Source organism: Canis lupus, chromosome 5 (assembly GCF_048164855.1).
Source record: "Canis lupus baileyi chromosome 5, mCanLup2.hap1, whole genome shotgun sequence".
NCBI lineage: Eukaryota > Metazoa > Chordata > Mammalia > Carnivora > Canidae > Canis > Canis lupus.
Genome location: NC_132842.1, coordinates 47,446,215 through 47,473,766, shown reverse-complemented (window position 1 = coordinate 47,473,766; position 27,552 = coordinate 47,446,215). Strand labels below are relative to the sequence as shown.

The following is a 27,552-nucleotide window of genomic DNA, read 5'->3' as shown; positions in this document are numbered from 1 at the left end:
ACTTTGGTTAACTTTAAACAATTCAAGCTCAGGTTACTTTCACAGATGATTAACTATTAAAATTACTTGTACAAATGTGAAGCCAAATTTTTCCTTAGGGGAAGGGAAATGGAAAGGTAAAAGTGAATGAAGAAAATGCAAAATGGTGCACAGAGTATAGAAAGCTGTGTGTTCAGTATATGATTTTGGTCATTTTTCACAATGCAGTGGATATTTTCTTGTATCTCTTACTATGCCTATAACAAAAGGCAGTGCTAAAAAATATATAAATGAATAAAGACAGTGCTAACCCTATAAATCAAAGCAAATTTGATAAAACATTCATTTTCTTTTTTTTATTTAAAAAATTTTTTTTAAACATTCATTTTCAGGTTTCATATATAAATGCATTTCTAATTATAAAGTTTCTATGATATATTTGCATGTTGTCCTAGACTAACATATAATACACAAACTCATGTAAATCTTCTATTATGCTCTTAATTTTTCCTAGATCTGACGTTATCTTCATAAATATTCAATTAAACCATAAACAAAAGCAGTATAACTTTTGAATCTATCCAACTTTTATTTCTCTATTTTTTAAGATTTTATTTATTCATGACAGACAGAGAGAGAGGTAAAGACACAGGCAGAGGGAGAAGCAGACTCCATGCAGGGAGCCCGACGTGGGACTCGATCCTGGGACTCCAGGATCACACTCTGGGCTGAAGGCCGCACAAAACTGCTGAGCCACCCAGGCTGCCCTCTATCCAGCTTTTAAAGAAAGATAGATCACCAGCAATTCCATAAAACAGAAGGGGTATCAATCCCTTACTTTCTTTTGCTTTTTGTGTTCGTAGTTTGTAAAACATTAGAAGCTGACATGAGGTTTTTCTACATATTGTCCAAGAACTTGGTTTTCTGATTTTAACTTCTGATTTTCTTCCTTAACTGCATCTACTTTTGCAGAGAGATCTTCAAGTACATTGAAGTTTCAACACTTGATTAATAAGTCATCCTTTTCCTCCAGTTCCACTTGATTTTTAGCATCAACTGCATCCATGTTGGCATTCATCATCTTGGTTAACAAACTTTTGGGTCTTGGATATAAAATCCTTGATGAATTGTCTGCTTTTGGAGGAGCTGAGTGGGAGGGGTTGGGAGGACACCTCAGGCCGCAACACCTGACTGGCCTCAAAAATACTTTTTTAAGATTTTTATTTATTTATTTGGAGTAAAGAGAAAGAAAGCATGCACAAGTAGGTGGAGCACCAGAGGGAGAGAGAGAAGCAAGAAGCAGACTCTGTGCTGAGCAGGGAACCCGACGTGGGGCTTGATCCCAGGACCCTGAGACCATGACCAGCAGAAGGCACTTAACCAAATGAGCCACCCAGGAGCCCCTATATTTTTTTAAAGATTGATTGATTGATTGATTGATTGATTGATTTATGATAGACATAGAGAGAGAGAGAGAGGCAGAGACACAGGAAGAGAGAGAAGCAGGCTCCATGCAGGGAGCCTGACGTGGGACTCGATCCCGGGACTCTGGGATAGCGCCCTGGGCCAAAGGCAGGCGCTAAACCGCTGAGCCACCCAGGGATCCCCACCTCTATTTTTTGTTGAGTGAATAAAATCACTGGTTGCTGAAGCAGTCAGGGCCATCATGTGTTTGATGCATACTAGTGATTCAAAGGTTTGCCTAAGAGATTTGAGTCCAACATTTTTTCCTACTTAATACCATGCTAACTAAGATCCTTATATCTTGTTGAAAATTTTATCACCAGTTTTACCTTCAAGTACCCTGGCAAGTCACAGGCTTTGACAGACTACATTATCAGTGTAGATGACTAATAAAGTGATGCTATCTTTCATTTCTGTGTTTTCACCCTATAGGATATTAGGTAAAAATCCAATTTATTTTCAGATTCTTGATTATTCAATAATGCCTTTCCTTGTAAAAATACACTTTGTCATCTTGATTGCCTCTTTTTGAGTTAAAACAGATTCAACCCGCCCCACCCTGCCATGCTCCCTCAAATGGCCCTCATCTCAGGAGCTATGCCTCCCACAGTGATTCTGAAGCTAGCTTTGATGATACTTCAAGTAATTTTTTTTCTCTGTTTGTTTGTTTTTTAAGCATTCCTCAAAGCCAGGATTTCTCTCTTGCTTTTTAACTTTCAAACTGTTTCCAAAATTGTCTTAAACATTATATATGCAATGAGATATTTTCATGGAGCTATTTCTCAGGATTTTTCCATTCAGTGCCTATCAGGTCAGGCTCATTTGCATCTCCACGGTGATTAAAAACTTATATTTTACATGAGTATCAAAATACACCTTACAAATTTGTGACCAGCTGCAGTGCTCCCTTTGAGTTCCCTTGTTGTGGGGACTATTGCTGTGTTGTTTTGAGCTATCAAATTCCCTGTGATATACCCTCTGCTTCAAGATTATTCTGCATTTCCCTTGTTATCTTTTGCATTTGTATCACTTATAATCGTTTGCTCCAAACATTACTGTTTGGGACCATTTCTCAGCATTTCCAACTGAAATTATCATTTAAAATAAATATATATTTTAAACAAATAGAGAGTGGCACTTAGTTCTCTAAAGTCAGAATCTTAGACTTGTTCCTGTTTTCAGACTAACTTCAAGGGAATATTTAACTAAACATAGTTTCAAATTTGTAAATAGAACCTTTGTCCAAATACACTTGTTGTAGGAAGTTTAATCAGTTTATGGGAGCCAATGGTGGCGTGTGTGTTTGTGTGTGCTTAATCTAAAATGATATTAAGCAAACACACTAGTTTGTTTAAAAAAGACAATAATTTTTTTTTTCCAAAAAATGACCTACCTTTTTAGAGAAGCATTAGTCCTAGGGTCAGGAGTTATTTATGTCATCTGTGATCATGGCAGTACATACATTCACCTTGATTTGGTTGTAGTGATAGTGACACTTGGTTCTGCAACAACTGTAAGGTACCACACTTTCCAATCATTCAGTGCATGGTTTTTGTTTTTTTTAATTTTTTTTAAAGATTCTATTTATTCATGGGAAAGAGAGAGAGGCAGAGAGAAAAGCAGGCTCCATGCAGGGAGCCCGACGTGGGACTGGATCCCTGGTCTCCAGGATCAGGGCCTGGGCTGAAGGTGGCGCTAAACCACTGAACCACCCGGGGTGCCCTGTTTTTTTGTTTTGTTTTGTTTTGTTTTGTTTTGTTTTGTTTGGCAGGTTAAAAAAATTTTCTGACCTGGAATAGTAGGATTTTTCTTATGTCTAAGGGCGCTTTAGCCAAGTGTACTAACACAATGATGGCCCAAGATGGTCAAACATACCTTGTTCTTCCTGAGGCTGTAGATATGCTTTTGGTCACTGAGCAGCCTTACAGTGCATCCCAGTGTGAGAAACATAGATGTAGGAAAAATAGAGCCAAATCTCAGAGAATACCTTGAATTATGAGTGGAAGGATGGAAAGGCCCAGAGAACCCGAGAAAAAATGTCTAGAAAGTAAGAGGAAAATCAGGAGCATCTAGAGTAATGCAGGTGAAGTAGGAAAAAATGTTTAAAATAAGAGCAGTGGTCAGTGGAGAAAAGAAAAAAAATAAGAACAAATAGAGGCCTCTGGAACTCAAATCCTTTTTTTTTTTTTTTTTGAACAAATTCTAAGGTATTATTGGTGTGGGGCCTGCAGCTGAATTTACCAGGAGTTAATGCGTGAGGAAGTAAGTTTCGCTGTATTAACCACTCTTTCAAAAGAAGATTGGCATTGAAGTAATGAAGACAAAAAGCACAGTTGCTTACAGACATGTAAGAATTAAGAAAATGGCTGAGGTAGAGAAAAAATTTAAGGAAAGTTGAAGGAAGTAATGGCTAATGATATTTGAATACTTATTATGTATCAGACAGTGTGCTAAATGCTTTAACTACTTTAATCTTCATAACACACCTGTGGGAGAAGTACTTCTATTATTATTTATATTTGGAGTGAGGAGACTAAGGCACTGGAAGTTACATAACTTGCCCAAGGTCATACAAATAGGCAATGGTGTCAAGATTAAAAAAAAAAAAAAAAAAACAGGTTTAGCTCCAGGGACTTGCTCTTAACCACTCCACTATGCAGCCTCTCTGTGCTAGAGAGAAAGGGACATTCAATGAAGTGTAAATGTCTCTGAGCTGGTCACAGGTCAGGTGCACGGAGAAATCAGCATCAGAGGAAAGGGAATGAGCTGAAGATACATGAGGAATTACTTTTTTTTGAAAGAGAAAAAGGGAGGATATGTTGTTAGTGGTTTCCACTTGGGACAGAAAGAAATACCTTACTAGCTAGAGGACCAGGGAAACAAAAGAGCCTAAGGAAAATGGAACAAATTGGAATAATCACTATGTGGCATATGATAGAGTCACTTGAGGAGATCAGTAATTACCAAATAGCAATGGGGGGCCAGCACAGGCAAAGGAACACACTGGTGGTGGATGCTGTTATCTTTGCAGCCATATGTGGTGCTGTGGTATCACAAGGCATGATGACTTCTGAGAGAGCTGGAATGCTCTCAGGAGCATCTCTGCTTTAACAGAAGAGAATCCATAAGTAAATATGGCAGAAAGTTCTAGCTATAGTGGATTGGCACACTTTTTTAGTAGATTACCATTAAAAGAAGAACTTTGAAGACCTATCTAAAAGATTGTAAAATTCTTGAGTCTAGGCACTCTCCATATCTTCAATTAATTTCCCATTTTTCCTACTGCAATATTTTTCATGTTATAGGAATTCAATAAACCTGGTGACTTTATTGTTTTTTAGAGGATTAGAGGGAACCTAGGGGGAGTGGAGATAGCAGAAGTGTCTGTCTGAAGAAATGTTTTACTCCATCTTCTAAGTTAAGTTGGTCTTGGAAAAGGAGCTCTTTTTAAGGAAAATGAAACTGCCAAAACCAGTCCTATAATGACTTTTTCAAGCTATTGTATCCAGGCTTTAGATATCTAAACTGGAATCTTTGACAAAACCACAGCTGGAAGATAGCAGCCATTAATACAGCTCCAGAGATAAAGGGGGAGAGATGTTTGGTCCTATTAATTACACAAAAGTATTCAATATTCACCATTAGTATGTGCTTCTCAATGATGAACTTGAAATGGTCCACCACCAGAATACATTAAAGACAAGAATCAGCTACTTTTTGGGGTGGGGGATGTGAGAGTGTTGGCGGTGGAAGGACTGTCTAGACTTACAGAATTGTTAATAACAAGTATGCCTGGTGTATTTAGTACTCATTTTTTTTTTTTTTTTATTTAGTACTCTTGTATCTATCACAGAGCTCCAAAAAACTGACTTGGAATGTGACTTGAGCCTTTCATTTGGTGTGCTAATGAGAGTATAAAACTTGTACTCTTCACAGAAATAAACATACTATCAAATGTGTTATTTTTCTGCATTGACAGATGGATCACATGCTCAAAATTACAATGAATTTTTATTCTGAGCAGTTTTGCACAGCACCCTGCATCCACTCTTGTTGTTTGCCACATGTTACGGCCCTGCTTGTGCCCCGAGCCTGGGTCTCAAGGTAGCTACAGCATGACATTTTCTCAGAGATAGGCAGGATTTAATTATCCTCATTATTCTTAGATTCTCAAAGGTTTTTGTGGCTGTGCCCATTCACTAATACTGTTCTCTTGGGCTACAAAGCTGTGTCCAATTATTCTTGCTGCATGTCATTGAGTGACTTGGTGACACCTGTGGCAGCCCTTCTTGCATTCCAATGAATCCATTTCTGAATTCATAGTGATTCAGAGACTCTAGGGGCCAATGGGTTATTATAGAAGAGGAATGAGATTCTTTTTCCCCTTAGAGTATCTTTGTCTGGGTTTAGCCCTCTCTACTATTTTTTAAAATAGGACTTTAAATGAAGGGCGACACTATAAGATCACCAAGTAGCTGGTCTACCTATTAAACAACACCCCAAGGATCATGATATAGAATGAAACATCATCCCAAATAATTGGTCTGAATAAAATTGTGGCTTCACTGTTGGAGGATGGCAGATAACAAGTTACAAGTTACCCTTGGACTGCCCTCAGAGCTGAAACTCTGAGAAAGACTAAGTTCATGCCCAGGATAGAAGAGTGAGTGGCTGGAAAAAGAGGAGGTGTTTTATTTGCCTAATGTTATGTGATGAACCCCAAACCTAGTGACTTAAAACAATAATTTATTTTTCTCCCCACAATTTGTTAGGTCAGAAATTTGGGCAGGGATTGGTTGGGTGATTCTTCTACTTCATGTGGTATCAACATCATATTATATCCAGTGTGTGGCTGGGCTGAGCTAGAAAGTCCAAGTAGCCTTCACCCACATGCATGCTGCTTCATGGCTTCTCTGTATGGTCTCTCTTTCTCTCTACATAATAGTGTTCTCCAGAGATACAGAATTAACAGGATGTGTACATATACATACATACACTCCACACATATACAACACACAGATTGATTCTAAGGAACTGGCTCAAATGATTATAGAGGATGGCAAGTCTAAAACCTGTAGAGTAGGCTTGCAGTCTGGAACCCCAGGGAGGACTTGGTATTGCCTCTCAAGTCTGAAAGTAGACTGCTGTAAGAATTCTTTCCTCCTTCAGAGACCTCAATCTTTTTTTTTTTTTTTTTTTTTTAAGGCCTTCAGCAGACTGGATGAGTCTTATCCAGTTATGGAGGATTAGTAATCAGCCTTACTTAAGATCTACTGAGGAAATATTAGTTTCATCTGAAAAATACCTCCAAAGCAATATCTAGATGTGTTTGACCAAATATCTAGGTACTGAGACCTAGTAAATGTACCACATAAATTTCACCATCCAACTTTCAATGTAGTTTCTCATCATTCAGTAGTGTAGCCCAAGCTTCTTTGTACCATGCCAACTGGCTTCCCAGAGACAGGAAGTCTCAAGGCATCATTGTGCTGCATTCTTTTGGTCAAAGCAAGTCACAAATCTAGCTCATAGTCCAGCGGAAGAAAAATAGGATATTTTATGGTGTGAGGAGCAGCATATGTGCCCAGGGGGGAGAGGAATGTTTGTCTGCTAGCATCACAGTGTCCCTTCAGCTAAGCAATTCATGTCCTTCACTGAAAGTTTCATTGCATTAGAGCTTTAGTTCTCAGATTGTAGATCCAGGATCATATCACATAAATCAGATATGTCTGAAGTAAATAATGTAAATCAGATATCTGAACCTATATATGAGGCTCTTCAGATATAGCTTCTCTTGATCCAGAGACTTGATCTATCAAGAGATTAATATAATAATCTCTGTATTCCTCTCCCCTTGCAACACACAATGATGAGACAGACAGGTATTATGTTTCTCTGACCATAGATGTGGACACTGAAAAGAAGGGAAAATGGGGAGCAAATAGCACTCATTGTTTCAAAGCAATTCTGAAATCCAACTATAAATGTGTTACCAATTCCCTTGAATCTAAGGACAAGAAATGTTTCTTGCATAAGATCCAGTTCTTTGTATGTGGTTTTTCTAGTTCATTGCTCTCGGTGGATCTTGGCTCTATCCTCTAAGTTATCTTTCTTTTTTCACAAGAAATGATCCACATTTGCAGCTAAGAAGCTTTCTCAGGCTTTTTTATACCAGTAAAAGTTTAGAGGCCTCTTTTAATTTTGTTCAGCCTCTCTCCCTTTTAGTCCAAGATGGTACATTTCCTTTAAAAACTTTGTGGTTTTCCCATGTAGTCAATTATATTCCAGTCCATTAAGTAAAAGATACTTGCACAAATATCTTTAATATAATTTTCTGCTTCAGGCTGAGAGCTGAGAGGCTAGGGAGCAACATCCTTAAGGAATTTAGAAATTCTAAATTTTAGAATTTAGATTAAGGTATATCTTTCTGCCATATCCTTGATTTGATAATTATCCTGAGGTCACATTTTAAGAGCAGCTCTCTGGATTTGATCAGAGACTATTTCATATTCTGAGAACCTTTTGCCATCTGAAGGGCTGAAAATGAGTAATAATTTTATTTTCTAACCCAACAGTATCTGGTTTGGATTTTGTGACTTAAAACAACTTATTATTTCTCATGGGTAGGACTTGCCTGAGAAAGTCTTCTGTCAATGTAGTGTTAAATCACTATTTGGCTGCCTTTCATCCACAGCTGGTCTGGGCTGGAAGGTCCAAGAGAGCTTCACTCACATACCTGGCACCTCTAAACTCATGTCCATGGCTTCTACATGTTATGGGCTTGGGCTTCCTTGCCACATGACAGACTCAAACTGGTCAGGGTTTTTGTATGTACTTGGCTTCAAGAGCAGGTGTTTTAATGAACAAGGTCTGACCAGTGTCCGGGAGCTTATCAAGCCTTTGCTTGTATCATGTTTGCCAATGTCTTTTTAGCTAAAGCAACTTATATAGCTAAGTAAGAATCAGCACGGGAAAGACGACATAAGGACAGGTATGATAGGTGGTAATATGTATTGAGGGGCACCCATGTAACAGTCTCTCACAAAGAATGATTTTCTTGCCAGACAAATAGATCTGTCACCTCCTTCTATGTTTTTTTAGTGGTGTAACTTAGAGCAAATTGCTGTATGTTTGGGCTTCTCATGTGCTGCTTATAAAATGAAAAACATAATATAGTCATGACTAGACTTTTGTGAGACTTGTGCATAGTCATAGACAGGAATAAACACAGTATACACAGCCGTACTCAATAAATTGTTACTACATTTTAGGAATGACAGGTGGACCTAAGAGAAGATAAGTTTTTGGCCAAAGACTGTTGACCTTGGTTGAAATGGGAGTTTGAGACCAAGGATCAAAGTGGCATGGGAATGTACAGTGAAAATGAAGATTGGAGGCAATGATAAGCAGGGTTCAATGTGCAAAAAGGCAGGGTCAGGAAATTCTTACAAATCAAAATATATATAGAAGCTTAGAGAGTTGGGTAGAAACTGGGAACATAGGCTAGGAATCAAGGAAATTGAGACTCAGAATATGGACAATATTTTTAGACACATAGGTATGGGTCAGAGAGGCAAGAGAGAAATTTGGCAGTTTGCAAATTTCTTGAGGTCAAAGACTCCAAACATTATTGCAACCAAAAGCAGAAATTGGTCTCAGTGTGTGGGCAGACTCACATGTGCAAAAAGAAATCGGGGATAGGGCAGGGTTAGGTAACTCCTGACATTGGAATTCTTTTAAATTTTCATGAGATTCTAATTCCTTCAATTATTTCAATGATCTAGTGTTTATCTGCTTGGGAAGATGATGTTTTCTAAGGAGAAGCCTCCCACGCAGACACTATCAGACTGTAAAGCTGTCTATGGCATTTGTAGTACCCATATGTCTCAAAAAAATGACAATGTCTCTACCATTTTTTGTTCCAACTGCAGAATAGTCCATTCTTTGGTTATAGCAATCTTGTTCCTTGAACATGTCTCACCCAGAGGGAGATTGGAATTACCAATGCTACTGTCTGAGGTTTAGTTGCAGAAGTCAAGATTTTTCTGATTCATTGTGAATATCCTATCTTTCCTCATGCTGATTATTATTTCAGTCTGAAAGCTCATGTATCTTATAAAGTCATTTTGTACTTTCATTTTTCATTGAAATATTCTGAATAGAATGAAATAGAATAATTTAAAATCATGTTTAGGCAAAGTGCAGTTTCTTGATTAAAAAGGAAAAACTTAGAGTGGCATTTTAAAGAAATACTTTTTTTAAGATAGCAACATACATTCATGAAGTTCAAGTCATAAGAAAAATAGTTTCTTCCTATTAGATCTGTCACAAAAATTCAGTCAGCTTCCTTTAAAGATTTTGATCATGAATGCATCTTAGGCATTTGATAGACACTATTTTAAAACATTATTTATTTTATATAATATCTATTTTTATAGTTTTTCTGAGAATTCTTAGCAGTGAATGAGCACACAGTATATCTATCCCATAGTCAAATATGTGTTAGTCCTACCTTTATATACCATTGTCACAGTGGTGACTTCATTAGTGGCTATAAGAACCATCAGTAGGCTCCAGATCTATAGCATTTAAATATACAGGTTGAATTTTTTAATGTCTAGTAAAGCATTCATTTTCTAATATTCATTTTCTTTTTTGGACTGTGGCATAAAATTTTTAAAATGTATAAAGGAAATATTATTGTGAAAGCTTTTGGAAAGTTAGGTCCCTTTTCCTGGTCTTGATGAATGACACTCTATTTGTAAACAGGGCTCTCTCTTTGCTTCCAGCATGATTTGTTCATATACAGAAACAGTCTAGGATAAGTATCAGCAAGCTACAGCCCAGCAGCCAAATCTCATGCCTTGTCCTTTCCTCTTATGGCATATCGGTACTGAAACGAGGAGTCTATGTGTAGGTCATTGACCCACAGGTCAGTAGACCATATGCTGTCTGGAGTCTCACCTCCAATAGGACTGGTAAATTGGAGGAACTTCCGCTTTCTTTGGTTTGGCATTCTCTAAAAATGGCACTTTTTTGTGAAATGATTGCTGGAACTTTTGTGCTTGCAGACCTGTTGCTCCCAGTGAAGCTAAGATGGGTGGACAGAAATCAGAATTATAATCTTGTCCTCATTATCACTGTGCTTGCATCAGTACATGCTTGAAACTCAGTGCAGGTTGAGATAAATTTCTCCTATGAAATGATACAATTCAGCTGGAAGCATCTGCCTTTTTAATGTTTAGCTTCATGTCATAGAGCATCATACTTTGTGTTGTTGTTAATATAAAAGAGATGGTATTAAGTTTTAATTTGAATTTTTTTAATTTTTATTTATTTATGATAGTCACACACAGAGAGAGAGAGAGGGAGAGAGGCAGAGACATAGGCAGAGGGAGAAGCAGGCTCCATGCACCGGGAGCCCGACGTGGGATTTGATCCTGGGTCTCCAGGATCACGCCCTGGGCCAAAGGCAGGCGCTAAACCGCTGCGCCACCCAGGGATCCCTAATTTGAATTTATATTAGATAAGATCAGTAACTGGATTGATGTTTTATGAGTGTTTGCTATGAAGATTTGGGAAATCATACTATCTTGAATTTACAGAAAGTAAAAATAACTTAGAACTAAAAATCTTGGGTGTAATTGTAAATGGGACTGACTCCTTAATTTCTCTTTCTTCAGTCTCATTGTTAGTGTATAGAAATGCCACTGATTTCTGGGCATAAGATACCTAGGAATAAGCCTAACCAAAGAGGTAAAGGATCTATACCCCAAAAACTACAGAACATTTCTGAAAGAAGCTGAGGAAGACACAAAGAGATGGAAAAATATTCCTTGCTTATGGATTGGAGGAATTAATACTGGAAAATGTCTATGCTAGCCAGGGCAATTTACACCTTCAATGCAATCCCTATCAAAATACCATGGACTTTCTTCAGAGAGTTGGAACAAATAATCTTAAGATTTGTGTGGAAATAGAAAAGACCCCGAATAGCCAGGGGAATATTGAAAAAGAAAACCAGAACCGGGGGCATCAAAATGCCAGATTTCAGGTTGTACTACAAAGCTGTGATTATCAAGACAGTGTGGTACTGGCACAAAAACAGACACATAGATCAATGGAACAGAGAACCCAGAAATGGGCCCTCAACTCTATGGTCAACTAATATTCAACAAAGCAGGAAAGACTATCCACTGGAAAAAGGACAGTCTCTTCAATAAATGGTGCTGGGAAAATTGGACAGCCACATGCAGAAGAATGAAACTGGACCATTCTCTTACACCATACACTAAGATAAACTCAAAATGGATGAAAGATCTAAACGTGAGACAACAATCCATCAAAATCCTGGAGAAGAACACAGACAACACCCTTTCTGAACTTGGCCACAGCAACTTCTTGCAAGATACATCTATGAAGGCAAGGGAAACAAAAGCAAAAATGAACTACTGGGACTTAATCAAGATAAAAAGCCTCTGCACAGCAAAAAACAGTCAACAAAACTAAAAGACATCCTGTAATATAGGAGAAGATATTTGCAAATGACCTATCAGATAAAGGGCTAGTATCCAAGATCTATAAAGAACTTATTAAACTCAACAGCAAAGAAACAATCCAATCATGAAATGGGCAAAAGACATGAACAGAAATTTCACCAAAGAAGACATACACGTGGCCAACAAGCACATGAGAAAATGTTCTGCATCACTGGCCATCAGGGAAATACAAATCAAAACCACAATGAGATGCCACCTCACACCAGTGAGAATAGTAAAAATTAACAAGACATGAAATAACAAATGTTGGAGAGGATGTGGAGAAAGGAGAACCCTCTTGCACTGTTGGTGGGAATGTGAACTGGTGCAGCCACTCTGGAAAACGGTGTGGAGATTCCTCAAAGAGTTAAAAATAGAGCTGCCCTACAACCCAGCAATTGCACTACTGAAGATTTACCCCAAAGATACAGATGCAGGGAAAGACTGAGACACCTGCACCCCACTGTTCATAGCAGCAATGTCCACAATAGCCAAACTGTGGAAGGAGCCTCGGTGTCCATCGAAAGATGAATGGATAAAGAAGCTGTGGTCTATATATACACTGGAATATTACTCAGCCATTAGAAATGACGAATACCCACCATTTGCTTTGATGTGGATGGAACTGGAGGGTACTATGCTGAGTGAAGTATGTCAATCAGAGAAGGACAATCATACGGTCTCATTCACTTGGGGAATATAAAAAATAGTGAAAGGGAATAAAAGAGAAAGGAGAGAAAATGAGTGGGGAATGAACAAGGGGTAGTGGAAGGGGAGGTGGGTGGGGGGACGGGGTGACTGGGTGACGGGCACTAAGGAGGGCACTTGACAGGATGAGCACTGGGTGTTATACTATATGATGCCAAATCGAACTCCAATAAAAAATATACAAAAAATAAATAAAATAAAGTAAAATTACCCCAAATCTCATAGTTCAGACTTTCTATCTCCCTTCCATCTTTTATTTTTTTCTTGAACACCTGACCCTATCCAACATTCTCTATATTTCACTTATTTATATTTATTTTTATTCCTCCCACATTAGTGAAGTTCTAAACAGGAATTTTTTTCTGTCAGTACTGTATTTCTAGTGCCTAAGATAGGCACTAAATAATGAATAAATAATGAATTAATGAATTAATGAATCAGTTGATTAATCTAGATACAATTATAAAATGGACCTTGAAAAAAACTTTTTGTGAGTCATAAAAGTGGTGATCCTCTGGAATTTGTGTTAGGTCACTAATAGTAGAGTATGTCAGATTAAACTTAATTTCCTTTTCCTGAAAGACCAATATATCAGAGGAGTGTTATATCTACTGTCTACTTGGATTTCAGCAAGCACTTGATAAAATCTTCCCTACAAGTTTGGGATTAAGATGGACAAGGCAGTTGATGGTACCAATGCACAAAGTCATAACTGAGTGGCTGTATTCATAAATCAGTGTCTGTTTACAAAGAGGTCTCTGGTAATTGAGTGGAGGATTTGGTCTTTAGGTCTGTCCTGCTCTCATTTAAAAAATTATTTTATTTTACTTTATTTTTATTTTATTTTATTTTATTTTTAAAGTAGTCTACACGTGGGCCCAATTTGGGCTTGAACTCATAACCCTGAGATTAGGAGAAACATGCTTCACTGACTGAGCCAGTCAGGTGCTTCTCTCCTGTTCACCATTTTTATCATTAATTTCAGTAGTGGCATTAATCGCAAAAAAGAGCTAATCCACAGATGAGGCAAAACTAGAAGGAATAGCTAATAAGGGTCATTTACAAAATCAGCATACAAAAAATATTTTATAGACTGGAGAGGGAAAGTAAATATAATAAAAAAAAATTAAACAATGAAAATATAAAACTCTAAAACACCAAGGAGAGAAGTAACTAATTAATGTTGTTTGAGAAGAAATAAAGACAGAGGTGAGAACTAGTTTAATAGCACCAAGAGATTAAGTATGAATCAGTCATATGATAGAAGTCCCCTATCTCCCCAAATATTTATTCATCCTTGGGTTTTATGAATAGAACTAGATCTAAAACAGGAAAGGTAATTATTTATCTCTTTGTGTTGGTTTTCCCAGAGCAGACCTGTGATGCCAGTTCTGGGCAATGCACTTTAAGGAGAACACAGAAAAGCCAGAGTATATTAAAAACTTGCCATCATTATGGAAAGAAAAGCCAAAATTATATGTGTATTGAATCTGAAGCTGGGTCTCAAACTTGTGGCCTTTAGATGTGTTTTATAGGCCCACATGGAGTTTTTTTTAGAAATTTGAATTAGTACCAGATGCCTCAAAATGAGTAGATATTTCATTAAATATAGGTTTCTGAGTTTGCTGTTACATTTTTTTATGGAAACCAAACTGCAAAAGTGTGTGATCCTATCTTTATACTCCTCTCCTCCCACTTCGCTCATCTGCTTTAAATTCCTGGTCCGTACATTAATCTAAGTGCTTGGCACCTGAAAGAAAAGGCCCAGGGAATGCGTAACCTGTAAAAAATGGTTGGAGGTGGGGATGATACAAATATATCTAAAGAGCTTTTACCGTGCAGAGCAATTATACTTAATCTCTGTGACCCCAGAGAGTTGAGCACTGGTGGTAATTATAGAGAAGAACATTTCTATCCAATATATACAGTAACTATCTCACAATGACCTGAGACTTGCTGCATTTTATTCTTCTTATCAGTATTGAGAAGAGTTTCTGACACAAACATGTTGGGGGTGGTGAATCCCATTCCAGGAACTCTTAGTATGTAAGCTCTTTGAGAGCAGACATCTTTGTCCATTTGGTTTATAGCTATATAAATTAGTATGATCACATAGTAGGTTCTCATTAAAATTTCTACATTCCATGAATGGAGTATTCAAGGAGGACTCATAGTATACTTGCTATACTGTAGGAAAAATCAATTAGCTATACATGGAGGGGGTCATGGAATAAGGGGAATATTAAAATAGATGGCATTTAAAATCACTTCCATCACTGACAATCTATCAAGCAAGTGACATAGAATGAGATTAGGTATTTTACATCAATCATTAAACATAGTAACAGTAAAGTAGAACGTGTACTTGTAGAACCTGAGAGGCAAAGCAGTTAGCCAATTATTTATTTATGGTATAGACAAGAAAAATGATTTGCTGGATTTTTTTAATTGCAATAATCAGTTGTTTAAGATTCTTCTGATATTTGACTATATTTCATATCCAAATTGATGTCTGTGTTTATTCTGCTTTTCAGCTGTTAATCATTCCCATGTGATGAAAATGCATTTTTATCCCTTCATATTTATAATCTAACTCACAAAATCCATGTTGTCTTGAGGTTTGGAGTGATTTGTTATTCTCTCCTTCAAGGAAACCATGATAATAAATCAAACCATTGGGAACTGATTTCAATTTTCATTGTTCAGGGTAGTTACTGAAGGCAATGTTCTGAAAAATCATCTTATAACTAACCTAGAAAATAATATTTCGAGGCCAAAATGTGCCAGAGGAACAAAATTAAGTATCTAGTTTTTAAATGCTTTGTTGTGAACATTCTATGCACCTTTTATTATGAGGCTCTAGCAATTTTACTATTCTCAAAATCAAGAAAAAGGAGAAGTTACTTTATAAACCTTGAAGGACAGAAAAGTTTAAAGCCCTGATTTTGAGTGCTGGGGATGAATGTATTTAGAATGCAGTTTTGAGGGGGTGTGTGCTAACTCTGAAAAGCAATAGCTTATTAAATTCTGGTAAACTTTCAGTTTATTTGAAGGGAATATGGTAATTGATTTTTGCCAAATGCTACTTATAAGGGATAGTAGTATCCTCTGAGTATTTGGCTTTAGGACAAAGAAAGAAAAGCAGCACCTAATTGTGTCAAGCTAATGGATACTTGGTGGTGAGATTAGATCTATGGTCATTGTTTTTATAGTGGATAAGGAAAAATAGAGAAATTCCTATCACAGAGTGGTACCCCCATAACCTTAGACTCCTATGTTATTGTCTGTTGATCATCATCCCAATCATCATAATCCTCATCATTATATTATCATCATCATGTGTTGAATATACACAGCTACTATCTCTGAGAAATACCGAGCAGTTTATGATTTGTTTTAATTACTTTTCATAGCTTTCCTTACAGGGCATGGTGAACATGTAGCTTTAACCAATGTCAGAGCCAGCCTTAGGTAAAATGGTGATGTAGGCACTATTTTATTTCAGTGACTCTTCTGCTTGTGGGGACCCCCTCTTCTTTGCATAGCATCATAGTTCTCCTTCCTTGATTTAAAGGCAAAAATCCTTATGAGTTTTTTTTTTATTTTAGAAAATATATAATGGAAAATTTCAAATATGGGCAAAGGTAGGAAGAACAGTTTAATACACCCTAAATGCTCATCACTCAGCTTCAGGAATCTAATTACATAGCCTACCTTGGTTTCATCTATATCCCTACCCACTGCTAGGATTTTGAAGCAAATCCAACATTAATATTACTTCATCTGAAAATATTTTGGTATGTATCTAAAATAAGACTTTAAAAAATTATATCAATAACATGAAAACACCTTTAGATTTTCATAATCATTTCTTAATGTCAAATTTATTTTAAAATAATTTTTGGTTTGTTTGAAATGAGTTCTAAACAAAGTTAACAGATCAAAATTAATATATCTTAATTTTCTTTTGGACTATAAATTTCTCCTTTTCCTTTTTTTTTCTATCTCTGTAATTCTCTGTTGAAAAAAACTGGGTCATATATCTTATAGAGTTTCTCACAGATTGGATTTTGTTGATTATATCCCTATGGTGTTGTTCAACATATAAATCTCTCTCTTGAATCTTCTATAATTAGTAGTTAGATATAAAGGCTTTATAAACGACTTACATTTCATTATTGAGAGGGGTGTAAATGCATTTTGAAATATACCTTTTCTCTCAAATTTTCATTTATTAAAGACATGAGATACTAACCATAACTATTTTCACTGCTTTGGTTGTTGTTTTATCACATCTAATTCTTTTTTTTTTTTTTTTTTCATAACTCACCCTCCCCACCTCATTTCTTAAATTCCTATCCTTTCTTATGCCTTTTTTTCCTACTTCCTTGTCTCTTTGAAACTTTTCCTTCTTATTTGCCTCCATATTTCTTGCCAGTATTGCAGGTGGAGGGAGAAGAGGCGTAGAGTGACAATGACAGGAGACAAAAGGTTGTGTGGAGATGTTAAGTCAGGGAGACCATCACATCTTTTGTCTCAGAATGCAGTAATGTTCACTAGTTGGCTATTTGGTTTTAAAAATTCTCTTATGTGGAACTGGTTTTGAATATGGGTGATTTAGATAACCCTAAGAAAACAACCTAAGATAATCATTATGATGTGTTTCCTTCTAGTCTGTTATTGTGAGAGAAAGAGAGACACCAAATTTGAGAACATGCATATATATCCTGTGGCTCCTACTTTTTTCATTTGACAGAATGCTATCTAAATTTCTTCAATAAATTATTTTTAGTAGCTATTTAGTTTTATATAGATGTATTTTTAAGGTTATTTCCTTATAGTTGGATAATTTGGTGTTGTATCAAAGTATTTACACTTAATCATGTCACAAATAACATCCTTATTCAAACCTTGGAGTTGCATTGCTAACAACCTTCTTTTTTTTTTTTTTTAAGATTTTATTTATTTATTCATGAGAGACAGAGAGAGAGGCAGAGACACAGGCAGAGGGAGAAGCAGGCTCCCTGCAGGGAGCTTGATGTGGGACTTGATCCCAGGAATCCATGATCATGCCCTGGGCCAAAGGCAGGTGTGAAACTGCTGAGCCACCCAGGGATCCCGCTAACAACCTTCTTAAGTTAATTTCCAGAGAAGTGGTATAACTAGGTTAAAGGACATGAATAATTTTTAATGCTCTTAATGCACACTTCAAACTGACTTTTCAGAAAGTTTGTATCATATTTTTCCCTCTAATTATACATGTAAGCTCTTGATGATCATAGTTTTATTATCATTTAAAAAGTTGTCTAACATAACGGGTCAAAAATAGGAATATATTAATGATTTCATGGGGAATTAATTATTATTAGAAAGATGACTCAGTTTTTTTCTGTGAATTGTTGTTAATGTTCAGAGTTAATTTTTCCATTGAAAGAAGTGTTTTCTTTACTAATTTGTAAAAGATTTTACATATTAAGGATATTAACCATTTGGCATACCTGTTGCTAGTATTTTGTTTGTCATTTATCTGAATTTTTGTATATTTTTATAAACAGTTTCTAATATTTAAAAATTTGTCATTTTTTTCCACTGTTGTGTTTATAAACACTTTCTCATCCAAAGATGAATTAAATGTGTATTTTTATTTTCATGGCTTACTTTTTATATACTATAAGTATTTAGTATATTAGTGTTAACTACCTGCAAATTATTGTGCAAGAGCTTTCTAGAACATTTTTATCTTGCAAACTGAAACTGTACCCATTGAGCAGCAAATCCTCTTCCCTTTTCCTCCAAGCCCCTGCAGCCAGCATTTTACTCTCTAAGAATCTGACTATGGAAGATACATCATATAAGTGGAATCATTCAGTATTAGAAATTTTATGACTAACTTATTTCCCTTAGTTTAAGTCCTCAAGGTTCATCTGTGTTCATGTGATAGGATTTTCTTTCTAAGTCTTAATCACACACATATCTATCTATCTATCTATCTATCTATCTATCTATCTATCCACACACACACAGATCACATTTTATTTATACATTCATCTGTTGATGGGCATTTGAATTGTGTACACCTCTTGGCTTCTGTGAATAGGGCTGCTGAGAATATCAGTATATACATACCTTCTTGAGATCTTGTTTTCAGTTCTTTCAGTTACATACCCAGAGGTTGAATTGACAGTTCTTTTATAAATGTTTTGTGGAAGTCCTATATTATTTTTGAAAGCAAGAGGACCAACAGTACAGAAGGGTTTTTTATGCATTTTGCCCAAACCTGTTTTTTGTTTTTTTTTTTTTTTTTTTTTTTTTGCTGATAGCCAACCTAATGCATGTAGATATACCATTGTTGCTTTGGTTTGCATTTTTTCAAAAATTAGTGATGTTGAGCATCATTTCATATGTTTAGTATTCATTTGTACATCATTTTTGGAGAAATGTTTATTCAAGTTCTTTGTTCATTTTTATGTGAGTTGACTTTTGTCGTTGAGTTTTAGGTGTTTATATAATTTGGATATTAACCTCTCATTAGATACATTATTTACAAATATTTTCATTATGCATCTTCCATAGGTATTTTCTTTATGGTTGCCATAAGGATTATTTAATACATTTTATAGTTAGAGCAATCTATTTTAAACTGATAATTTCCATCATATACAAAAATGCTACTCCTTTCATCCCCTTCACTTAACATTACCAATTTTACAGATTATATATTTTTATACTGTGTATCCATTAACATACCTTTAGAGTTTTCAATGTTCTTATATTTTAAATGCTGCACTATAATTTAAAATGATTTATGTACCACAGAATTCTGTATTTATCTAAATATTTACCTTCATATTTCACCAGAGAGCATTATATCTTCATATGACTTTGTGTTTCTGCTGGTGTCCTTTTGTTTCAACTTCAAGGACTCCCTCTAGCAATTCTCATAAGGCAGACCTTGTGATGATGAATTCTGCCCACTTTTGTTCATCTGGGAAATTCTTTATAGATCTTCATTTCAAAAGACAATTTTGCTGGCTATGATATTCTTGGTTGGTAGTGTTTTTCTTTCAGCACTTTGAATATATCATCCTACTCTCTTCTGGCCTGTAATGTTTCTGCTGCGAAATTCACTGACAATCTTATCCAGGCTCTTTTTATGTGATAAGTCACTTTTCCCTTGCTGCTTCCTAGATTTTCTCTTTGCTTTTGACTTTTGATTATTTATTTAATGTGTCTCAGTGGAGGCTTCTTTAAGTTTATTTCAAAGTTCTTTTTGTTCTTGAATTTGGATGTTTGTTTCCTTCCTTGGAATTGGGCAGTTTTCAGACATTATTTCTTCAGTTAAGCTCTCCACCCCTTTCTCTCTTTCTTTTCATTCTGAGACTCTCATAATGCATATATAAGTCCCTTAGGATTTTCTCACTTTTAAAATTCATTTTTCTTTTTTTTCTTCTGACTTCATAATTTCAAATGACCTGTCTTTAGGTCCACTGATTCTTTCTTCTGCTTAAGTCTGCTGTTGATTTCCTCTAGTGATTTTTCAATCCAGTTACTATATTCTTCAAGTCTGGAATTATTGTTTAATTCTTTTATAATTTCTCTTTGTTGATGTTCTCATTTTGTTCATGCATAATTTTATTTCATTTTTGATTGAGTTCTCTTGTAGCACACTGAGTTCCTTTAAGACAATTCTTTTGAATTTTTTGTCAGGAATTTTATATATTTTTGTTCCCTTAGGGTCAATTTCTGGAAATTTTTTTGTTCCTTTGAATGGGCTATGTTTCCTTATGTTTTCATGTGCATTGTTGTTGTTGTTGTTGTTTTTATTATTACTACTACTACTACTTTGCTGTGATTTGTTCATTTGCAAAAACAACCATCTTTCCCAGTCTTTACAGACTAGCTTTGTAGAGAAGTGCTGCCATCATGGTAAATTCTGGAGGCCTCTTAAGTCTTTTCTGGAGATGCATCTTCTCTGAATGTGTGTATTAACTTCTCAATTACTGAGGTTTGCCAGTTACTTTTTCAGGAGTTTATATTTTCTTGCTCCCTCTGTTGTTTGTCTGCAGTGTCTTGAAAGTTCTGGCCTTTTTTCTGTTCTTGGTGGCCTCCACACATCTACAGTATTCTGGTTTCTCATCATTGCTCTATGTTGGGTGAGACAGAAACCAGTCCCTTGGGCTGCCCCACAAAGGGTGTACAGTGCTCTCTTCTCTGTCCCTCCAAAAAGAAAAGCCACAAGTTGGGATTTTTCTTCCCTTTGCACCAAACTTTGCATCTTGGGAGAAAGTTATCATGGTTGAGATGAAATGGCTTTTTCTTTTGTGGCTCTTCTTGGCTTTGCACTTGGCTGGAGTACTGCAACTTAGTAACTGGTTCCTGGAGTTCTCATAAATATTCTTTGGACTTTAGATTGCTGTTAAGTTGGTGTCTCAAAAGGAGAATGAGGTCTGGAGCTTTCTATTCCACCTCAGATGGTGAACATAGCATACCCACTTTCCCCAACATCTATCTAACTGTTCCTTCCTCATTCATTAGTTGATAGTGTTTCCTTTAACACATATTAACACACCTTAAGTTCTTACATAAGAAATATTTCAGGAAATTCTGTATTGTTTTGTCGATCTGTCAATTATTTGCAAGCACCAAACTGATTTTGTGATTGTAACATCACAGTATAATTTTACATGTAGCAGGGTAAGATTATCCCTGTATTATTTTTTTATTCTAAGAACACTTTCATTCTCACTTTTCTTTTAAAGACCTCTTCAATACTTTTAAAAAGGAAAAAAAAATCAGATTTTTTGTTTTTGTTTTTTGCAATGACATCAAGCCTAGAAAATAATTGCAAGGAATATCAGGATTGTTTACATAAGTCTTAAGAAATTCATGTAGATCTCTTACTATAGTTTTCACCTATTTTTAAGCTTTTTAAAAAAGTAACTAGGATATTTTTCTATTGTAGCTTTAGCAACAACAGCTCTTTGATTTCATTTTAAAAAAGCCTTTTCCATATTCTATTTTATAACTGGACAAATGTACCCAACTCTTCTTTGAAGTATTTTTCAATTTGGGGGGGGGTTCCTACATTAAACCAGTTTTTAAACAAATGATAATAATTTCTTTATTTTTACTATAGTTCTGTGACTTTTATTTCTATTTCCATATCACTGATAAGCCTGAAATTCCTGAAAAGCTGAGGCAATGTTACATTTGGATTTAAATGATTAGCATTGGTGTCAGGTAAACCTGTCTGAAAACCTGGCTTTACCACATACTAATAGTTTCCCTTAACCCCTCCCCTAAAGTGGAAGTTAAATGGAAAATGAACCTTCCTAAGGCTTATTTTCCAAATTTGTAAAAATAGGAATAATAACAGTCTTTCATGAAGAGTCCTTTTTTTTTTTTTGAGGATGAAATTTTATTTATTTATCAATTTATTCATTCATTTATCCTTCATTCCAGTATAATTAACATTCAGTGTTATATTAGTTTCAGGTATACGATATAGTGATTCAACAATTCTATACATTATTTGATACTCAAAGACCAAGCAGTTACTTATACAGAACATGTAGTACCATAAATATTATTAATAATGCTAAATAAAAGGGGTAGATGGGAGCATTCTTGTATTTTTTTTATTTTAAGGAGAATAAATGTTACGTTTCACCATTAAGTATAATATTGAATGTAGATAATATAAACATTATTTTGATCTACAGTTTATCAATGAAATATTTTATGTCTAAACATCAAAGCCAAGAGTGAAAGCACAATTCCTTGCTCTTTCCATCTCAAGAGGAATACAGCATTACTCTGTTTCTCTTTTCCTTTCTACACCTCAGTCTGTTAGTTTATTCTAGAATTACAGACCTGGCTTATTATTATAAATATACTTTCTCTTCGGTGAACATTTTTGTTTGTGCTTTCATGTTCGAAGATATATTTCTGATTGATACTGGTATCTAAATTAAATTTGAAAGTGAAGACAGTAGGTCTTTGTGTGCCTCTTAATATTGTGGTTTCACCCTTATTACTCAAGTAAGATATTTTTCAAAGCACTGAGAAAATAAGCCGCTGAGTTTTAACCCATTCTTCTAGGAAGACATGATTTTCAGGGGTCCACAAAAATTGTTAGTTTCTTTTTTGTAGCTATGATCCTATTACTGTATATCATTGTGAAGTCAATAATTGATAGAAGTCACATTTTTTTCCTTAAATTTTCTTTGCTTCCTCTACAAAAAAAATAGAATCTGCTTCATTTTTCAAGGTCATCCAGGAAAGGTACAATGCTATTTACAGAAAGTTGACTGAATCTCATAGTTTCAAAATTTCTTTTTGATGAGGATATATAGTAGAATGTTGCTGAATGGGAAGTTTTCTATTGATTTTAGGAACTTTTTAGAAGTTTTGATGAATGAATTACAGAGGATGACTTTACAAAGGCTTTGATAATTTCTTTGTCTTCTAATCCATTTGAAATCACAGCCTGCATTTGGATTATGTTCTGTGGATGTTTGAGAGCTATCCACTATCTTTGTGTTAACCTGAGGTGGAGATTTTCTTTTCATATAGAACTCATTTTTGAAAGAGTGCCTTTTCTGTATCAGTATTCAAATATCCTTTTGAAAATGGATTGTGTTAATTCAGTGCAATGCCTGCCCTTTTTAATATTGAAAGACCTTAGGTATTTATCTTTATTGCTTTGACTTCTGAGTTTCTTATAAGATCATTTGGGCAACCTTAGCATTGGACTTTAAGATAAATACATACAATGAGTAATGAAATAAGGGAGAAAATATTTGGCTTAGGGAATCTTAAGGCAGATTTTCAATTATTCCTCTATGTCTCATGAACAATTTCATGGAGACACACTGGTATAATACATATCGAAAATGTCTACTTTTGGTATAGAGTGCTTTTGAATTGTACGATCTTTAATTTATTGTAATAGTAACCTATTAAAATAGTATCCTGGTCATTACAGTGATAGGATACATTGGCTCAGTTTTCAAAAATTGTCTTGTTTATACTGCAAATTGAGACACAGGGAAACTACTTTTTCAGAGCTTAATTTTGGAGGAAACTCATTATACAAGAAAAAGGGGTGTAAAATTGGAAGTGATACAATTCTATTTTCAGCCTAGTCTGTTCTTTTCCCTAAAACCCGTGCAACTCTTCAACCTGCTAACTTCTACAATGTTCTGGATAGCATAGGTACTTTGGAATCAATGAGTGCCTGAAATCTTTAGCACTTTTTGAAAAATTTAAGTGAAAATATTTATCATAGTGAATATATATTTGAAAGAAGTTTAAGACGTGGGACTAACCAAAAGCAGTTTGAGTGACTAAAATCTTGGAATTCTAAACGAAATTCCTTTTTGTGTGCTGTAGCCGCTAAGGTAACATATATATTTTTTGTTGTTTTGACAATTTAAAGGGATATTTTAAGTATAATCCTTACGAGTGTTATACTCAGAACAGGACTATACCAATAAAGCATATTTCTGCTGCAAATGATTGAAATCCAATTCAAATTAGCTTAGACAAATAAACAAAAAGATTGTGTGATTTTGATAAGAGTGAAGGAGGGGAGATGGGTCCTTTGTTCACATAAATCAAGGGAATAAAATTTCTGAAAGAACCTCCTCTGCATCTTGTTCATCTTGCTCCCCTGAAACTCAGCTTCATTCTTTCCTACCACAGTCCAGTTTCTTTTGATTGCTGGGAGACATGACACAGGTTCTTCCAGAGTTCATCTTGCCTTTCACCGTCAGTGGGGAGGAGTGGGTTTACATGTTCCCACTTCGGCAATATACAAATCTTCAAAAGGATTTTGTTTCTCTATCCTTGGACCAGAAGTCCATGCTTATAGCTATGGTATGGGGGGGATGTAGATTGGTATCACTAGCTGAACTGCAAGTTGGAGTAGGGGGAAGTGTGGTAGTCCCAGGAGGAACAGGGAGGTAGAGTCATAGGAAGGACAACACAGCCAGATTAAGGAGTGATATAAAGTGCCACTGAAAAATGAATGTTACATGGATGTCAAATTTCTGTTTTGGAAAAAATCACAAACTTTGAGAGTCCCTAAGTTAACAAGATGGGGATGATAAATTACTTCATTAGAAGGTGGAAGAAATGAAGGGAGAAATCCCAGCCAGTGCAGCAATTCACGACTCTCATTTCATAATTTATAATTTGCCCAAAAAGGAAGGACAAGAGAACATATCTGTGGTAGACAGAATAATGGTACTGAAAGATGTCTGTGTTCAGAAGCTCACAATGTGTGAATCTGTTTCTTACATGGCAAGAGGGACTTTACAGGCGTTAACCATATATTAATAGATACAAATCCAAGACGAGTAATAACCAGCATCTAACACTATTTCCCCATTTCCCACTTTCTTACAGTTGACGGAATAGAGTCAGGTTTATCTATTTCCTTCACTGATACCTTCAACGAGGTTTACTTTGCCTATGTTTTGTCCCAGGTACTGGCTGAGTGATAGAGGCACAAAAGTTGTTATGGCACATTCCTCTCCTTCCAGACGTGTCTAAGCTAACAAGGGAATAGAAACATAAACAAATCATCTCACTATAGTTGGCAGGCTGAAGGCTGACTTAAGGTCATAAATTAAAAGGCAGAAGTTACTTGTTTTCATTGTCTTAGATATTTTCAACATGTTGAGGAGGAGTTCATTGAGAGAACATGACCACCAGCTGACCCGCAAGTTGGACCCAGGCAATTGGAGGCTCCCTTCCCACTCCCTGTCCTTGGAATGTATGTTCTGCCCACCATCCCTACAGTGGAAGCTATTTTCAAGGATGCAACACTGAGGGAGCAATGTGTTGTTGAGACTGTCTATACATTACACGTGAACTGAACCCAGATAAGACCGCTTTGTAAGCTTTTAAGATTCTTGTGGCTGGGTGATGAGATCTACTCTTTTGGCAGTCATCCAAGACAAGCCTGTGGTAAGCCCTCTTGCTTATTAAACTTGCCACCTACCCATCTGGAATAGCTTCTTTCTTTGGTCTTTCCTTGCCTTCTGTGTACAAAGGACAGTTTCAGATTTCAAACAGGAAACTCCTGAGATTTTGAACCAACAATCAGCAAGGCAGACAGGAGACTGAAGAAATGTGTCTTGTGATAGAGGCACAAGAAAAATTGGAAAATTTTAAATTCATTATCAATCTCTGTGTGGGGAGAGTGGTCCATATTTAGATGCTTGTGGACTGCCACATGACTATGGGAACACCTTGAAAAAGCTCTATGGTTTGGCACATTTGTTTTAGAACCCATGCATGGCACACTATGGTAAGAGGGGAAATGATTGGCTGCCACAGTAGGCTGGCCTCTATGGTGGGTAATTTGGCTAGCTGGGCAATGATCCCAATTAGGGGCTGAAGCTCAAGTTAGAAAGTCGGAAGAAAAACTGAGGTTAGAGAAGGACATGCAGGTGTCCACTTCTCTGCCAGTTTTGAAGCTGGCAAACCAGGTGGGAAAGCAGGATGATATAAGTTGTAGTCCTTAAGGTTCTACTTTGCAAAGCTGAGGTGGGACACAAGTTGTAGAGAATTAAGGTCTGAGTGCTTGTGACAAAGCCTGATTGGATGCTAAGAGGTAGAATTCCTAGAAAAGTGAGGGGAACAAAGAGAAGGACGTTGTTGTGAGTGATAGTGAAATAGACCAAAACCCCATGTGTCTGACCCCTAATACTATGGACAGCAACAACTCCAGTTAGCAGGGCAACCCTAGTTCAGGAGACATTCATAATGAGAGAATATGCCCATTGAGCTTATTGACAGAGCTGCCAGGTTCCAGCAAAAGGCCAGAGGAAGTATCCAGGCATGGTTCATAGATCTATGGAAAGGGATGGTTGTTGGCATTCTCTGACCGAATAGGAGGCAGAGAAAATGAAAAACATCACTACACATCCCTCCCGTCAGCAAAAGCTCTGCCTTGGGTTTGGGGGCTTAAATAACTCATTTCCTTACAGATTGGATTATTCTTGTCTGCAGGCATTCTTAAGCTGTTGAGGAGGCTCTCCCTGTCTTTGGAGGCTCTGGTTGGGGCACATTCACTGCAGGAACGAAAGCTAAGATATTCTAGGATCCTAGTGGGGGATGCTGATATCTAGCCTGAGCTCCATCATGAGACATGATATTTATGATGTCAGGTGATACAAGACTCATCTGGGAGAAACTGACAAATTTGGAGAATGGGCTATTGGGATGACCCAAGACAGAATGGGAGCTCAAAAATCAAAAGACTCTCAATCAGCTGTAAAGGGTCCAGTAAAAGTAATCCAGAAATACATGTAGTTTGACCTTATGCTGCTGGGACTGCACATACCATCCTTGATGCTCTTTCTGTTTAAGGAGAGGCCTCAGGGATACAGTCCCATCTAAGTATCTAAGATACTATCTTAGATACAGTATCTAAGGTGGGTGATTCCCAAGCCCCAGATAAAGGATGAAAGCTGAGACTGCCTCCTGGTGAGGGCCATTAGAGACAATCAGAGCTTCTTGCACAGTTAGCTCTTCGCTGGTCCTTCAGACATACAGGTGAGGCTCTGGTTGATACTGGAGCTGAATGTACTCTTATACATGGTAACCCTCAGAAATCTTCTGGCTCTCTCATTATCACCAATGGTTATGGAGGACAATGGTTACAGTCAGGAAGGTCTTGACATTGCACATTGGGTATTTACACCTATAACAATATGAGGTTTTTATCTCTCCAATACCAGGGAACGTATTGGCTATTGACATCTATGAGATCAAATCTACAAATCTCTGTTGGTGAGTTCTGCCTCTAGGTTAGAGTAATAAAACCAGTGCTGAAGGGAAACATCAACGG

General features: G+C 36.3%; 1 protein-coding gene, 1 long non-coding RNA gene and 1 pseudogene across 31 annotated transcripts in view; 1 reads left to right on the top strand and 2 right to left on the bottom strand.

The window, feature by feature from the left end:
- The window catches only part of PDE4D (phosphodiesterase 4D), a 1,448,272-nt gene that overhangs the window by 484,208 nt on the left and 936,512 nt on the right, over positions 1–27,552 (top strand). The window lies entirely within an intron of this gene.
- LOC140633667 (uncharacterized) overlaps positions 1–27,552 on the bottom strand; it is a 120,027-nt gene that overhangs the window by 88,332 nt on the left and 4,143 nt on the right. For both annotated transcript variants that reach the window (XR_012031253.1, XR_012031254.1), the window contains one exon: positions 25,144–25,248. This is a non-coding gene — a long non-coding RNA (uncharacterized lncRNA). The remainder of the gene's footprint in view (positions 1–25,143; positions 25,249–27,552) is intronic.
- Positions 378–18,958, bottom strand: LOC140633659 (short coiled-coil protein pseudogene; annotated as a pseudogene).